The 17,332-nt window shown below is 31.2% G+C and overlaps 1 protein-coding gene across 5 annotated transcripts in view; it reads right to left on the bottom strand.

Annotated features, from left to right (window-relative positions):
* LOC105229661 (ubiquitin-conjugating enzyme E2 W) overlaps positions 1-17,332 on the bottom strand; it is a 42,784-nt gene that overhangs the window by 24,546 nt on the left and 906 nt on the right. Inside the window, exon 1 of one of the 5 annotated variants that reach the window (XM_011210077.4) lies at positions 12,924-13,214. The exons of 2 other annotated variants lie outside the window; for them this stretch is intronic. The gene's annotated coding sequence lies outside the window, so the exon portion shown is untranslated. Of the gene's footprint in view, positions 1-2,666; positions 2,869-12,923; positions 13,215-17,332 lie in introns of those variants that run through there. 2 more of the 5 variants (XM_029551750.2, XM_049454026.1) reach the window with 2 other exon arrangements.

Here is a 17,332-nt window from a genome sequence, read left to right as displayed (position 1 = left end):
GGTGTCACCGAACATTTTATACTCTCGCATGATAAAGTGATAATCGAGATTTCATTGTCCGTCATTTACATATTTTTTTTATTTTGCTGTAAAATTAATTAGAATTAAATTCTGAGAGATTTACCGATATTTTCGGTGAAAAATTAGGTTAGGTTAGGTTAGGCACTGAGTTCTTCGTGTTCGATATCAGAGACCTGAAAATTTATAGTCCGATCACGACAATTTTTCCACAAGGGATACCTCAGCTCAAATACCGTATTTGTGTAAAGTTTTATTCCGCTATCATAATTGGTTCCTAATGTATATATTATACATCAGATGGAATTGAAAATAGCGTTATATTGGAAGAAGGCGTGGTTGTGAACCGATTTCGCCCATATTTCGTACATGTCATCAGGATGTTAAGAAAATATTACATACCGAATTTCATTGAAATCGGTCGAGTAGTTCCTGAGATATGGTTTTTGGTCCATAAGTAGGCGACGCCACGCCCATTTTCAATTTTTAAAAAAGGCCTGGGTGCAGCTTCCTTCTGCCATTTCTTCCGTAAAATTTAGTGTTTCTGACGTTTTTTGTTAGTCGGTTAACGCACTTTTAGTGATTTTCAACATAACCTTTGTATGGGAGGTGAGCGTGATTATTATCCGATTTCTTCCATTTTTGAACTGTATATGGGAATGAAGGAAACGACTCTATAGAGTTTGGTTGACATAGCTATAGTAGTTTCCGAGATATGTACAAAAAACTTAGTTGGGGACGGGCCACGCCCACTTTTCCAAAAAAATTACGTCCAAATGTGCCCCTCCCTAATGCGATGCTTTGTGCTAAATTTCACTTTAATATCTTTATTTATGGCTTAGTTATGACACGTTATAGGTTTTCGGTTTACGCCATTTTGTGGGCGTGGCAGTGGGCCGATTTTGCCCATCTTCGAACTTAACCTTCTTATGGAGGCAAGAAATACGTGTACCAAGTTTCATCATGATATCTCAATTTTTACTCAAGATACGGCTTGCACGGACGGACAGACGAATGGACGGACAGACAGACATCCGGATTTCAACTCTACTCGTCACCCTGATCACTTTGGTATATATAACCCTATATCTGACTCTTTTAATTTTAGGACTTACAAACAACCGTTATGTGAACAAAACTATAATACTCTCCTTAGCAACTTTGTTGCGAGAGTATAAGAAAAGTTTGACCAAATAACATAAAAAAATAACGGGAGGATAATTTAAGACGTTCTTAAGTCCGGAAGAGAGTTAAAAACGGTTTATAAATGACAAAGTTTCAGATAATAAAAAAAATCTAAAACTTTGAAATTTTACACAGGTTTTTGAGATACAATTCTTAAAGACTTGGAAGAAGGAGTTTTTTCGATTACAACTATTTGAAAAAAAGGTCGCGATTGATTTTTTTATAAAAATCTCTGCCAAAAATCCAATTTTCAGTTTTTTTCTCGTCCAAGTTCTAAATTGAGGTTTTAACTGAAACACGTATTTTTTCACTTTAGAAGATCCTGTAAGGCGTTATCCAGGCAACGTGAGCGCATATTTTTTCCGAAGGGTAACCGGAAATGGCGTCACAATGGCCGAGTTTAAAATATTTTTTCCCAAAAATTTTCAGAATTTCTTTGTTCAGAGTGTATGTTTGTAACAATAAAAAAAATCCAAATAAAATATTTCATTTTTTATATGAGAAAAACTTTTGAGAAAAGGCTGTTTTTTAGCCGAGAAAACCTATATAACTCCTAAAGAAAAAACGCATGCACATCTGAAAACAGTTTTTGAACATTTGAAAACATTTTTAACAAATTATCAACATTAAGGTAAACTAAAGTCTTTCAAAATATATATTATATAACAAAACAATGTGGCTAATCTACCACAGCAACTCTCTTTAGTTATTAAACCAGTTAGACCTAACCTAAAAAATCACGTTGATGCTGTGTATGGTAAAAAAAAAGTTTTAAACTCAAAACAAAATAAAGGTGTCCGCAGAGTGGACGCTCAAAGCTGAGCTGAGAGTAAATTCGTGGGTGGAGTAGATGGGAAAATACGCTAGGCTCGAGTAAAAGAGTCCACTCTGCGGAAGACCTAAGGAATGTAAATAACATATTCGGAAATAATTGAAAAAATATATATATAATTGTAATTAATTTTAATAAGAAAATTCAATTTTCTATATAAAATTTTTTAATTTTCCAAACAAGCTTCATTTGCGCTATCTCTTTACTCTTTAGCTTCATTCACTTTTCTACTTTACGTCTATTCGCCACAACAAAATGCGATTGCAATGGCAGCAGTGGCGTGTAGTTGACGCGTGCAATATTAGAAAATAGCAGATTGCAATAGCAAAATCAGAAAAAAAAGGGGAGAGCACAAAGCGAAATCGCAGCGAAACTTGCAGTCGACGGGCGAGCTGCTAACCAAAGCGCTAAAAGGCACGTGAAACGCGCATGCACGCGGCGTAGAAAACAAATCGCCGCCAAACAAATACACACGCACACACATAGTGCATACAAATAGACGAAAGTTTGTATGAATGTGTATATGTGTGTGGATAAGCAAGTGTTAATAGCCGGCGAAACCGGTCAGAGTCTAAGCGTTTAATCGCGCATTATGAGCGAGTGTGAGCAACTTTTTTCACGTTGAACTTACAAAGTTTGCAAAAATTATTCTTTTCGCGCTAAGCGATTATGTTTGCATTGCATATTATTAGATTTGCGTTTATTATTCACTTTTTTCAAGTCACTTATGATTTTGTATATAGAATATACATATGTATGCACATTTTGCCTTTGCTGGCGTTGACGAGTTCGCGAACCATTCGCTTTAATCTTTAGCACTGCACTACCGGAGAGACATGCCACTGCTGCAATTTTCAGGGGTTTATCAGAGATTTGCAGTGTGCAGTTTAGGCTCTCCCACATACAAACAGACAAAACCATATTTGTTTTTATGTATGTGTGTAAGCGAAGTCAGCGCGGCGAGTAAGCTTTTGCTTGGCAGTTGTCTCAAATCATACGCTGATTTCTTAGGATTTTTCCCCGACAACCTGACATTTGGTTTGGATAGCGTGACAAGAGAGAAAATCTGTCATGTCACATTTGTTGTTGGTGAGTTGCCATTTAAGCAAAAGCAAGTGATTAGCTTTGATGCTGTGAGTACTTGCTGGCGGGAATTTAGTATGAATCATTGTTAGCGTTGTTGTTGTTGTTTTACATCCATAAAATTACATGAGAGTTACATTAATTTTTAATTACTTCAAACGAATCTAACGAAAGCGCGCTTCATTAATCACGCATTCATGCAAATACTAGGAAGTATTCCCATGCGATGACATAAGACCGGCCGCAGTGAGACTAAACAAATAATGCTGAATGCAGATATGGAAATGATTTATCACCAAAATTAAGTGGAATGACTTTTATGGAATTTCGGTGAAACAATTAAAGACTGCTTAATGTAAATAAACAAAAACAAAACGCTTTGTGGACACTTTTTCAGCTAAATAGCTAAAAAAAAATACATCAGATCTGGCAACATCAGTTTATTTGCTGTATATAAGGAAGAGGGCGCGTTAACAGAGAATCTGCCAACACAATACCATGTGAGAAACTATAAAAAAAAAGTTGGTTCCAAGCTATTGAACAACGCCTAGACTGCGTTAGCGAGCGAAATGTGTTTCATTTTATGGGATTTTTTGTTGGTAAAGTACCAGGCAGAGCTCACAATGCCCTCATATTATTATATAATAAACGAATGTGGGTGCAAATATGTTGTATGATAAAATAATATTATTCTGAAATATTCTAAAATGCTCTCGGTTTTTGTTAGAATCGCTGATAACTATGTATTTGGCCTCATGGCATTCTGCTAACGATTTATCGTACAACGGCCAATTCAGCTGTCCATAAGCTCAGTCGGCTTAACCCTTGTGCTCGTTAACATAATTACAATAATTATAGAAGAACTGCTATTTAAATTTAATTATTCCCCAGAAGGTGTTAGAAGCAATTTTCGTTACGAAATTTCTAATTTGACAGCTTTGATCTAAGAGCGACACGAGCATGAAGAGTTTATAAAAGAAAAAAAGAAGAAAAAAAAACAAAAAAACACAATAAAGCCTGAATACATAAAATACTAATATACAGGGTAGTCAATTTTGGAATGGTCGGGAATATTGGGTAGTCGAAAAAGTCTTTTCGTATTTTGTCAACAGATGTCGTTGCAGTCATATATCGCCAGTGCTACCGATCACATTGTGTCATACCGTATAGTGTTGGAAAGCTGAGATTTTAAGCTTCAAAAACCAAAAAAATGATAAAATTCGAGGAAGTTGAAAAAAGTTTCAGCTGTTCAAAAATGAGTGAAAATAAAGAAGAATTTCGCTATATTTGGAAATTTTTTGTCAAAAACGGGGAAGAATGCCACGCAAGCCACCAAAGAAATTTGTGAAGTTTACAGAGGCGATGCTCGCTTCCGTTCTGGAAATTTCGATGTGAAAGATGCATCTCGCTCTGGTCGACCTATCGTCGAAAAAGTCGATGAAATTATGGAAAAGATTGATTAGGACCGTCACATAAGTGGCCATAACATCGTTAAAGAACTTAACATTGTTCACCAAACAGTTTTGAACCATTTAAAAAAGGCTGGCTACAAAAAGAAGCTCGATGTTTGGATACCACATGAATTGTCTGTGAAAAATTTATTGCACCGAATTGACATCTGCAGTTCTTCGCTGAAACGAAATGAAATCGAACCATTTCTGAAGCGAATGGTAACAGGAGACGAAAAGTGGATCGAATACGACAATAATGTGCGAAAAAGATCATGGTCCAAGCGTTGTGAACTCAACAAATGGTCGCAAAGACAGTTGATATGTTATAATGAGTGTTTGGTGAGTTTAGAAAGGAACCATCCACTATGAGCTGCTCCAACCTGGTTGAGCGATTGATTCTACATTTTACTATCAACAACTGATGAAAATGAAGTAAGCAATCGAAAAAAACGGCCAGAACTGATCAACAGAAAAGACTTCGTCTTCCATCAGGACAACGCTAGACCACACACATCTTTGAATACTCGGCAAAAACTGGGAGAGCTTGGCTGGGATGTTTTGTTGCATCCACCATATAGCCCTGACCTTGCACCAACGGACTACCATTTGTTTCGATCAATGCAGAACTCCCTTAATAGAGTAAACTTGGCTTCAAGAGAAGCCTGTGAAAATTACTTGTCGCAGTTTTTCGCCGAGAAACCAGAAAATTTTACACTGATGGAATAATGTCTCTAGCGGAAAAATAACAAAAACTGGTCGACCAAAATGGTGCATATTTGGTTCATTAAAGTTCATTATAAATATTAAAAAAATAAGTTGAAGTTTAATTAGAAATACGAAAAGACTTTTTCGACTACCCAATATATCTATATATGTATGTATATGTAACTGCACAGCTCGACGAGCTGACGAGGTATACACTTACATACGTCCTTTTATCCCTAAGGATCTACTCTTTTTTCTTTCGCCGGAACCGCTGATATTGGACCACTAAAGCATATATGTATAGTACATATCTGCCATACAAGCTGATCGATCGAAAGCAAGATATAATACTTTTTATCCACTTTTTTGCCATAAGAAATGCATTAGTGAAGGATATTATAGCATCATTCCCACCGAAGTTAGCATTTAACATTCGATACGCTCCTATTGACACCCCCGTTATAATAAATAAACAATCGAGTTGATTTCTTCTCATCACAATTGCTCACAATCGGCATGAATAAATGAATAAACACTCATGAAGCTTAAGTATTGTACCATTTCAGCGATCAACACTTCAAACGACTACTAATTGAAACTTGAGTTTGCCCAAAGAATTTCGCGTTTATTAATTGTGTTCACATTATGTTAAGACGCAATTCAACTGGAAATACCAAAAAGCTGTGGCTGTGGCTCACGTACACGTGCGCGCACGCTTTTCGCTTTGCCAACAGCGTTTCAAATCCATTAGCTTAAGCTTGGCAAGACAGCAGGCATAAGAAGAAGCAAAGTTGCTGCCGAAAAGAGCAAAAGTCGGTGGCGAGGGGAGGGCGGTGGATCAAAGTCGTTCACCCAAAGCTAGACAAATTGGTTGGGCGCGTGTTGTTGTTTCTGCGTCTTTTTGTGCAGACTCAGTTAACAAGCAGTTGTGTGTGTGTGTAGTGTAAATATTGTTAGCTGTTGTTGTTTTTGTTTCATTATTTATTTCATTATTATTATGCATATGAAACGGGTCATTTTCACCTGTGCTCGTTTATTTTGTTTACAAAAATGTTTCAACATTTTCAGCCAGCAACGCGCAGTTTACACAAATTACTTAACAGCTTTTAATGGCGATAAATAACTGAACTTTGCGGCATGTATGCACAGATACACATATGTATGTATGTATGTGCCTGGTTAGAATAAAGTTGGTTAGTTCAAATGATCGCCTGGAAATTTGAAAAATAATTGCGAAATTAAATGAAGTGGGTCGAAAGTGAGTTAATTAAAAAGAAAAAAATTCTAAAATTGCAACACGTTTTGCTCTAATTGTGCGGCAAATTGTGTCAATTGCGCTAGTTGTCTTTTGGAGCATCGCAAAGTGGTTTGGCGGAGAAAGTTGGCCATACAACCTTTTGCTAAATGCAGTGTAATATAGTAAATGACAGCATAACGGTAAATATGAAGAGCGACAAAATTACAGTTTATTAGATAAAAAGAAGAAAAAAGTCACAGGTGTGTATTTTTATAGTACAGAAGGTAGAAAAATGTATTTGAACTTGATTTTTAACGGAGAGTTGGTATGAGAGCTATATGCTATACTGGTCCGATATCGGCGGTTCCTACAAATAGGCAACTTCTTGGTTAGAAAAAGATCCCAGATCGATATTTTAAGGGACTATTTTGTGTATATAAAGACGGACGGACATATATAAATCAACTCAGCTCATTTATATATAATATATAGTTCCTTTCTAGGCCTTACAAGCTTCGTGGCAAACTTAATATGCATTCTGGGTATGAAAATTGATTTATAACTTAAAGAAAATTATTTTCGAAAATTTAAAAAAAATTTTTTTAGTTAAAAAATTTGTTGATCGAAAAACTTTTATAGGAGGATATGTTGTACACATCTCTTTCTTCTCGAAAATGTAATAAAAAAATATATACATACATACAAGGTATACTTAATTCAAGCATTATACTCCCTTTTTTCAGCACGCAGTTATCTACTTGCAAAAAACTCGATTTTTTTTTTTTAATTTTACTCAGTGTTCTCATAATTCCGCCATTAGCATTCTTGCTCCACCTGTTTTATTGCAAAAAATGGAACAGTAGGCCACTTTTGCTATTCTTTTTCAAAACAAACAATATCTTGTGCCCATCTTAATGAGCATGAATAGTCTCGCGCTGGTTCTTAGCGCTTTACGACTTATTTATTTACGTTTTCCTCAACGATAAGATACCGAATAACACACGCATTTGCTTATTCTTGTAGCGTAAGCTCTGTTTGTACTTTGGAATTAGCTATTGTTGATGAAAAGTGCTTTGGTGGGAACCGAAAATCATTTTGGACGTGCAAAGACTGGTTAAAAACTGGATTGAATTGGTAGAAAAAATGCTAAAAATTAATAAAATATTTATGAGTTGGAATTTGCAGTTTTTGAAATCATCGGTTCATACATACATATGTATGTACATACTAAGAATGGATTATACTATTCAATCTGCTGCTCTTGAATATTTTCTTTTAAAAATTTGCAAAATTTGTAAAAAAAATTAACTATAAAAATAATAAAGACTATTTTGGAGAAATTTTACTTTTGTATATCCAAAATATCCAAAAAAAAATTTCAAAAAATATAAATATTAGTCAAAATATATGTACATATATATTTTCTTAACAGAAATTAAAAAAATATATTTTTTAGTTGTAATAAAAAATATTACAAATTAGTAGAAAAATGTGTTTTGAGAAATAAAAAGAATTTAGTAAAAAAAATATAAAAAAAATAAAATAAATAAAAAAAATAAAAAAAATAAAATAAATAAAAAAAATAAAATAAAAATAAATAAAAATTTACAAAAATATCTTTTTGAATTCTTTTAAAAAATTAAAAACTTATTATTTAGAAAATTTTTTTTTATTGATTTGATAAAACAAAATATATATTTTCGTAGAAATTAAAAAAAAAATATGAAAAATTAAAATCAGGAAAAAAAATTTTAACTATAAAAATTTTGCTTTTATAAAAAAATCCAAAAAAATTGTATTTCATAAAAAAAAATATATACTTTAGTAGAAATTTAAAAAAATATATGTTTTACCGGTAATAAATATTTTTTTTTGAGTATTTTTCGACTAAAAATTTGCTAAAATTGTAAAAACTGCTTATTTATAGAAAAATATGTTTTGAGGAAAAAATTCAATTTGGTAAAAAATATAATTAAAAAAAAATTTAGTTCATAAAACTTTTTTTAATAAAAATTATAAAAAAAATTACAAAATTAAATTCTTTCTTTTAAAAATTTGCTCAAATTTGTTGAAAAAACTTTTAACTACAAAAATATTAAAAACATTTATTTGGAGAAATTTTACTTCTGTAGATAAACAAATTAAAAAAATACAATAATTGCGTAAAAAAATATATATTTTAGTAGCAATTTAAAAAAAAATACATAATTCTAATAGAAATTAAAAAAAATATACTTAAAGGAGAAATTAAAAAAAAAAATACAAATAATGGTGTCTTTCGAATTTTTTCAAAAAATTTTCAAAAACTTTTTTTAGCAGAAAAGTTATTGTTTTGAAAAAAATTCAATTTTCAAAAAAGTAATTTAAAAGAAAAACAAAGAAAAAAATATTTTAGAAAAAAAAACTTTTTTTTTTAAATTTCATTATTGTAGAAGCATTTCAACATACATATATATTTTAGTACAAAATAAAAATCAAATACCTATAATTTAGTAGAAATTTAAATTAAAATGTTTTCGAAATAATATTTACTCACAAAATATTTTTTTTTTAATAATTGTTACTCAAAATGTACTGAAATAATAATATTATTTCCAAACCGTAAATATTTTCATTAAAAATATTTTAAAATTTTTGTTCGTATATAAATTTATAAAAAACATTTTTTCCAAAATAAAATAAAATAAAACAGTTAAACAAATAAAATCCTTTTTTTTTTACAAAATTTTAAGAAAATATTTTTTTTAAATATTTTTTTTTTTTAATAATTTTTATAACAAAAAATGTACTTAAATAATAATTGAATCTCTAAAATTAAAATATTTAAAAAAAAATAAAAAATATTTTAGCACTTTTGTTCGCATACAAATGTATACAATACGTACATACTTACATATGTGCAACGCAAATAATATTATTTGCCGTTTAACAAAATTGTTGCAAACTATACTATTTTTTGCCCAAATATGGAAATTATATGAATTCTTAACACACCTAACTGTTTGCTTGCTATTTTAAGCACGCAGAACAAGCAGCGATAACAAGATTATGAGACAAACCGCTGAGAAAACGAAAATTCATACATATTTACATACATACAAATATTGTATGTTTATAAATATTTATACCGAACTTCTAATTATTTTTTTCAATTATTATACTTTTTTTTCTCAAAATAAGATACACAAGTGTTCTTATATGCTGGTATGTATGTGTGATATGTTCTGCAAGCAAATTTGAAAGCTTTTAATCAACAAAAAACGCCACAAAATACTCATATCTTGGCGGTTTCTGGGGTTTCGAGCGAATGATCATGTTTATACATAAATTGACCATAAATGCGTGTGGTGCAGCATAGAAGAGCGTGTTTATGGCACATTTATTTGCATGACCATATGAAACTATCAATATCTGTAAACATACATACATATATGCATGTATGTATGTGTGTAAAGCAGCGTTGTCCACGGCCTATGCGCACAATAGCGCACGGACAGTGCCAGACACCTCACACCAACATGTCGCGACAAGTGTCTGTGAAAGCACGATCGTGCAACTGTATTCAACTTCGTAGGCAAGAAAAGCAGAATTTAGCGCTCAGTTGACGCTAGAATAACCAACACAAGCATAACGTGCACACAGTCACGTTGGACAACACTGGTGTAAAGTAATCGTTATGTGCTTTGAATTATTTTTTGCAAAAGCACTTTTTATTGTTTCTCTGCGTTTTAGTAATTGTTTTGGCGCGTGGCCAAGCAAATGCGCAGCCACACTTACTTTTTTGCTTGTATGCATGTATGTACATATGTGTATGTGCGTTTATTAACCAGCATAAGCAATGCTCGACCGGCTAATTATGGCGCGCATATTCGCAGTGATGGGAAATAGATTTATATTTTGAAAATCTCATGAAGTTAAGCGTGTAGCAACCGGCAAACGCTTGCCGCAGCCACCAAACGCCGATGAGTAACAGGTGAAAAGTTGAGTTGGAAACAGACGAGCCACAGATGTTGGCATGTTACCAGATAATGTTCTATTTTTTGCACTTTTTGTTGAATTTTTTTAAATTGTTGTTGTTTTTTTTTATTTTTTTTGTTGTAGTTTTTATATTAATTTTTTTGTTGTATTTTTTATTTTAATTTTTTTGTTGTATTTTTTTTAATTTTTTTGTTGTATTTTTTTTTAATTTTTTGTTGTATTTTTTATATTTTTTTTTGTATTTTTTATTGCTTTTTCCCATTTTCTCTATTTTTGTTATTCATTTTTTTTCTTTCAAACATGTGATGCCTTAGCACAGACCCGTGTCTCATAACATAATTAGCATTTAACATGTCTAGCAGCCACAAATGAAAGTGAAGTGATCGCGATAGTCTAGGTGAAAGTCTAATCATCCGAAGCGTGGGTGCACACAAATAGAGCAGACAGTTTTTTGGACTTACTTGTAGATCTGTATGAATTTATTATAATCTGGAATGCCCGTTTCTTATCGCGGATTTTTTCATTATTTTTTCTTCTTCTTCTCAAGCTCGTGATTTTAAACAAAAATTAATTATTAAGGCATATAAGCATCTATATTTGCGTATGTATGTATATTTGCGACATGAAATAGTTATGATTCAATGCAAATAAAAGATTACAAAATCTCGAATGCGTCAAGCAAAAGTCACCAAAACAAAACAATCACGTTGCCACCGAAGCGTACATTCAAATTATTTATTGCGCGAAATTCGCATAAAATTTGGCACACATGCAAACAAAATTCGGCTATTTCCCTGTTAAGTAATAACGAATTAGTAAATATTTAATGAAAATAAAGTAGAAAAAAATAAAAATAGATTTCCGCGTTCTCGAGCGCATTGCGTTGCAGTTACGGGGTTTGAATATAATTTGTATGCATTTTATGCATCCAGATATGTTTTATAGCCTCAAAAACAAAATGTTAAGGATAAAAGTTGAAAAATTCAAAAAAAAGTTGAAAGAATTTAATTTATTTTTTTGTTTTTGTTCATAAATCTGAGATTTTAGTTATTAAATTTTTATTATTATCGATTGAAAAGAAAAAAAGTACTGAAAGGTTTCTAAAAATGCTCTGCAGAGGGTTGCAAACTTTTTAATAAAAAAAATTTTTAAACAAAAATTAATATTTAAATTTTTGATCCCAAAATTGGAATTTGGTATTTTCAATATTGAGATGAAAAATTTAAAATTTTATTTTTAAAACTGAAAATTTTGTTTTTAAAACTGGAAATTTTATTTTTAAAAATTAAAAAGTTGAACACTTTATTTTTTAATATTAAAAAATTATAAAATTTTAAAAATTCAAAGTTTTATTTAAAAAAATGAAAAATTTTAAATTTTATTTTTAAAAATTTTGAAAATTAAATTTCCAATAACCGAAATCTAAATTTTTTTTTATGAATTTTGGGATGAAAAATTATATTTTGAATGTTGTGATTAAAAATTCAAAATTTAGTTTTTAATTGCAAAACTAGAATTAAAAATTCAAAATTTAGTTGCAAAATAGGAGTTAATTTTTAATTTAATTAAAAAATTTTGGAATACAAAATAGATTTTGAATTTTTATTCCAAAATTGGAAGTTGGTGTTTTCAATATTGGGATTAAATGTTGAAAATTTTTAAAAAATTTAAAATTTAATTTTTAAAAATTGTAAATTTTATGTTTAAAAAGTGAACATTTATTTTCCAAAAGCCACAAATTTTATTTTTATTTGCAAAAATGTATTTAAAAATTATAAATCTAATTTTGAAATCATTTTTTTTTTCAATTTTGACGTTAAAAATTGTTTTAAATTGGTCGGAATTCGGAACTACATACATATAGTATATTGAAAATTTAATTTTTAATTCAAAAATCGGACTATAAAATGTGTTTTTGGAATTAAAAATTTCAAAATTATTCTTAATTAAGATTTTCAGGATTATAAAAAAAATAAATAAAAAATTGAATTTAATTGTTAATTCAATTATTTTGTATGCATTATTTGCAACCCTAATAATAATACTAAACATCTGCGGTTTTGAGGTATTTCCTGTATCTAAATGTGCTTAGAAATGATTCACACGTGTTTAAGCTCAAACAAATAAATATTAATTTATGCAAATTGCCATATTTCTGCAACAAGACAGATGTTTATAATAAAAAAAATTACGACGAATTTAAAATATCAATAAAATTTTTTTTAATTTAAGCATGAAAAACCATATTCGTTTTTGTTGTATTTATAAGTCTTTGAAATAGTTTGGTTTTTATTTTGTTTTCGGTCAAACTGTTAACAGTGTTTGCGACTTAAATAGCATTTAAATAATTATGATTTTTTACAATTTTTATTTACATTTGTTGTAATATATTTTTTTAATAATTTTTTTTTTATTTTCAATACACTATTTTTACCTTCGTATATTTTATATACACAACACTGCTTTTAATTTCCCTAGTAACAAGCAATAAATTTTCAAATTTTCACAAAAATAACATAAACATTTCAACACCAACAATTTGCCGCACACTTGGAACACATTTTAACGCACGAATTTTGTTTAATGTTAAATGTTGAGATTAGTGAATATATTGAAAATATTTGCAAAATATTTCTGTTATTAGAGACTTTTTATCGTTTCGTTTTATATATAGAGCAAAGTTTATTTCGTAAACTTGGCGAATTCGCGTGCCAACCACAACTGATGCCAATCGTGTAGAAACACCAGCCGCCTCAGCTTGCCACAACAACGCGCACATTTAGCTACAACCATATTTACAACAAAAATAGAAAAATAATTAAGGAGAAACAAGCAAGATACAAACAACCGGCAGTGGCGAATAAGAGGCAAAACAAAAGAAAGCAAGCGGCATGGCGGTAAGTTGCAGTGAGGCAAAATGGCAATGGGATAAATAAATCCATAATTAAATAAGAATGAAGAGAATAAACGTTAACTTCGACTGCATCGAGCCTATATACACTTCACAGCTGCATTTTTTATAGCATAAAAGGGTATAAAAAGACTTTTATTTTGATTTTAACCGATGAGTTTGTATGGCAGCTATATGCTATAGTGAGCCGATTTGAACAATTTCTTCAGAATTTATGCGAATGCCATGGATAATAATCTGTGCCAAATTTCGTGAAGATATCTCTTCAAATAAAAAAGTGTTCCATACAAGGATCTGAAAACGATTGGTCAGTTTGTATGGCAGCTATATGCTATAGTTGTCCGATCTGAAAAATTTGTTCGGAGATTGTTGTGTGGCCTTGCAAAATAATATATGCAGAATTTCGTGAAGAAATCTCGCCAAATAAAAAAGTTTCCCATACAGGGACTTGAGTTTGATACGTTAGTTTGTATGGCAGCTATTTGCTATAGTCGACCGATCCGAACAATATATTCGGAGATTGTAGAGTTGTCCTGGAAAATAATATGTGCCGTACTTCGTGAAGATATCTCGTCCAGTAAAAAAGTTTTCCATGCAAGGACTTCAGTTTGATAGATCAGTTTGTATGGCAGCTATATCTTATAGTGGTGCGATATCGGCGATTCTGACAAATGAGACAATTTTGGAGGAAAAAAGAGTATGCACAAAATTTCAGAACGATATCTCAAAAACTAAGAGATCATTATGGTATTCTTTGCATAATAAACGAAGTTGTCTGAAAAAATTAATCATTTAATTAAATATCCACACTGATTGGAAAAATTTGGAAACTTATTTCAAAAAGCGAACTCCACCACACCTACAAACAGCACATTCGTTACACTGTTTAATTACAGCGCGCGAGATAAAATCAAATCAACTGTCCACTAGTTTTGAAACCGGCTAGCAAACTGGTTGCGAGAACAGCTGGACAACATGCTGACCAGACGGACACTTGATTAGCCGCTCATGCGTGCGCTTGTATATGCCAAATATGAGAAATAAAAGTGCGCAAAAAACTGCAAACAAGTTTCAGCATAAAACAAACTTCGTTGAGTGGGCGCTGCCAACAACAACACAACCCAAACAGGGCTGAGTCATCTGTGTGAGTTGTGAAGAAAAGGCAAAAAATTGGCATGGCGATCAGTGGTTCATGGCAATAAATAATTAATTGCTTTATGCTGACAACAACAAGGCAGTGAGTGATATTTGGCTTTTGCTTGTGGTACAGCATGGCGTATACGTGATTGACTGCGGAACAGTGGTAGGGCTTTGAGTGGTTTTTTGCATATGTGGTTATATGGGGGAGGAGTTGCGGTGAAAGCTTAATTCTATTTTATTTGTGTGGTTATAAGTTTTTATTAAGTGGCAATACTTTTACGCCATTAAATGAAAAATTGCGAATAATTCATGTTGAAATTTTACTTGCACAAATCGTTTCTATGCATATGTATGCAGGTGTGTACTACATTTTGAGTCACAAACAAATAATTTCTAGCAACAACAACAAAAATCAACAACAATTGACGAATAATCTTCAATTATGCAAATCAAGGTGCATCTAATGGATTTAAAATCAACGCTGGTCGACTTGTGCCACAGCAACACACACAACCACCACAGCTTGTCAACTGTCAACATTTCCGCGTGTGACTTAGTGCAAAAATATTGCGCAAACTTGCTACCTGGTAGACATTTAATGACAGTCACGTGTTCCCCACTTACATGCAGGAGCAAGATGTTTATGCAACACATTTCGGACATACATTGTATGTGCTGTGGCGCCGTATAGTAAAAGACTGTGAAAGTGTTCACAGCTGTGATGTGAAGTGCAACACAAAAATCGCATGCAGCACGCTATCAGCCATGTAGGCTATTTACTTGCCCCAGAAATGTTGCATAAACAGCTAAATTAGCTTTTTTAAGTATATTTAAACCTAAATTTTTATATATACACGAAAACATAAAATAAATGTTAGCAAATTTTCCTTTAAGAGGTAATATTCACTTGCAAACCAAAAAAACGCGACTTTTTGTGAATTTTTTGAGAAACAAGAGAAACAATTTATATTATAAATAAACTAAAAATGCAAACCGTTAATTTCGGCTACAACGGAACTTAATACCCTTCACAGCTGCATTTCTGATAGCATAAAATTTTTATCAGCCGATTTATATGACAGGTCTATGTTATTAAGGTCTGATCTCAACAATTTATACGGAGATTATATCGCTGCCTTCTTGGACCAAAATCTATGCAAAATTTCCCGAAAATATCTGTAAAATAAAAAAGTTTTCCCATACAAGAACTTGATTTTGATCGTTTAGTTTACATGGTAGCTATATGCTATAGTGGTCCGATCTGAACAATTTCTTCAGGATTTATACGGTAACTATGGACAACAATATACACCAAATTTCGTGAAGATATCTTCTCAAATAAAAAGGTGTTCCATACAAGGCATTGAAATCGATTGGTCGGTTTGTATGGCAGCTATTTGCTAAAGTAGTCCAAACTGAACAATTTCTTCAGAGGTTCTACAGCTGACTTGGACAATAATTCATTCTAAATTTCGGAAAGATATCTCGTCAAATAAAAAAGTGTTTCACACATGAATTTGATTTTGACCGATCAGTTTGTATGAATCGATATCTCAAACGCTGAGAATAAAAATTATTTTATTTATTTTTCTTTTGACTAATTGACTTATTTTATGAGACATTAATTAATTATTTTATTATTATTATTTTTTTATAAATAAATATGAACATCATAAACATTAAATCAGTAATATTTAGTTTTATATTTTGTATGTCACCTCTATTTAATCTCGCTCCAATTAGACGCATATTATAAACGATTAAAGCCCACCAGCGACAATTGCATAACTGATTAAAATGCAAAATAAAAACATTAAGAAAAATTTAATCAGTCATGTGTGAGCCTAGTGTAAGATTATCAGCTTCGGTTCCACAAAATAGCGGGTTTTTTCACTTTGTAAAATTAATATTTTTTTTTCAGTTGAATGCAAATGTTTACAGTGATTTATTGATTATATTCCGTTGAACTTTTGTGTTACTAAGTATTCGAGAGATTTACAATTAGCAAAACTTAAGTTTGAATTAGCAACTGAGGGAATGCGTAAAACATTGTACATTCGAAATCATATATGATTATCAATTTAAAAAAAATAAACACATTGTATGAGTAAATGTACATATGTACATATGTGCGTGATCAGATCACTTGAGATGTGAATGAACACAAAATGCTCATAGCGCCATCAATGGAAGTGTTAATTTATTTTTAGAATGTATTAAATGTGTCAGCAAGTATTAGCATGAACAAATTTGTTTTGTGTACTATAATTGTACCAAAACAGCAGTAAAATAAATTCGGTCGAAATGTAGCAATAAATAGCTACAAATGTTTCTTAATAGGCATGTGTGAATAATTTTAAAATAATTAATTTTTTCAGGAATATGGCAGTATTATCAGCTCGAGACACGCCATTAAATAGCGCTAGGGTCAGCGGCGTACAAATGCTGAAACGATTAGCTTTTAGAAATATTAGGACGTGATGACTAGCAAGCAAGCACCTTATGTGTTTATAACTTAAAACAAGTTTAAATTCATTTATTTGGGCAGCTACTGTACATAATTATTATATTTGTGTATGTCCTGAGGCTACGAATCAATGAAAGTTTAACAGAATATTCTGAAATGCCATACTACTCTTATTTTGAATAAAAATTTCTCTAAAAACAACACCCTTTCAATTTATTATCGCGTTTCTTATCACCGGCATTCCGAATATAAATAAATAATGCCAACACATTTGGGAAGTATGCAAGTGCACTTGAAGAAATATATATATACAACCAATCTTACT

Source organism: Bactrocera dorsalis, chromosome 3, assembly GCF_023373825.1.
Source record: "Bactrocera dorsalis isolate Fly_Bdor chromosome 3, ASM2337382v1, whole genome shotgun sequence".
NCBI lineage: Eukaryota > Metazoa > Arthropoda > Insecta > Diptera > Tephritidae > Bactrocera > Bactrocera dorsalis.
This window is presented reverse-complemented; position numbering and strand designations above follow the sequence as displayed.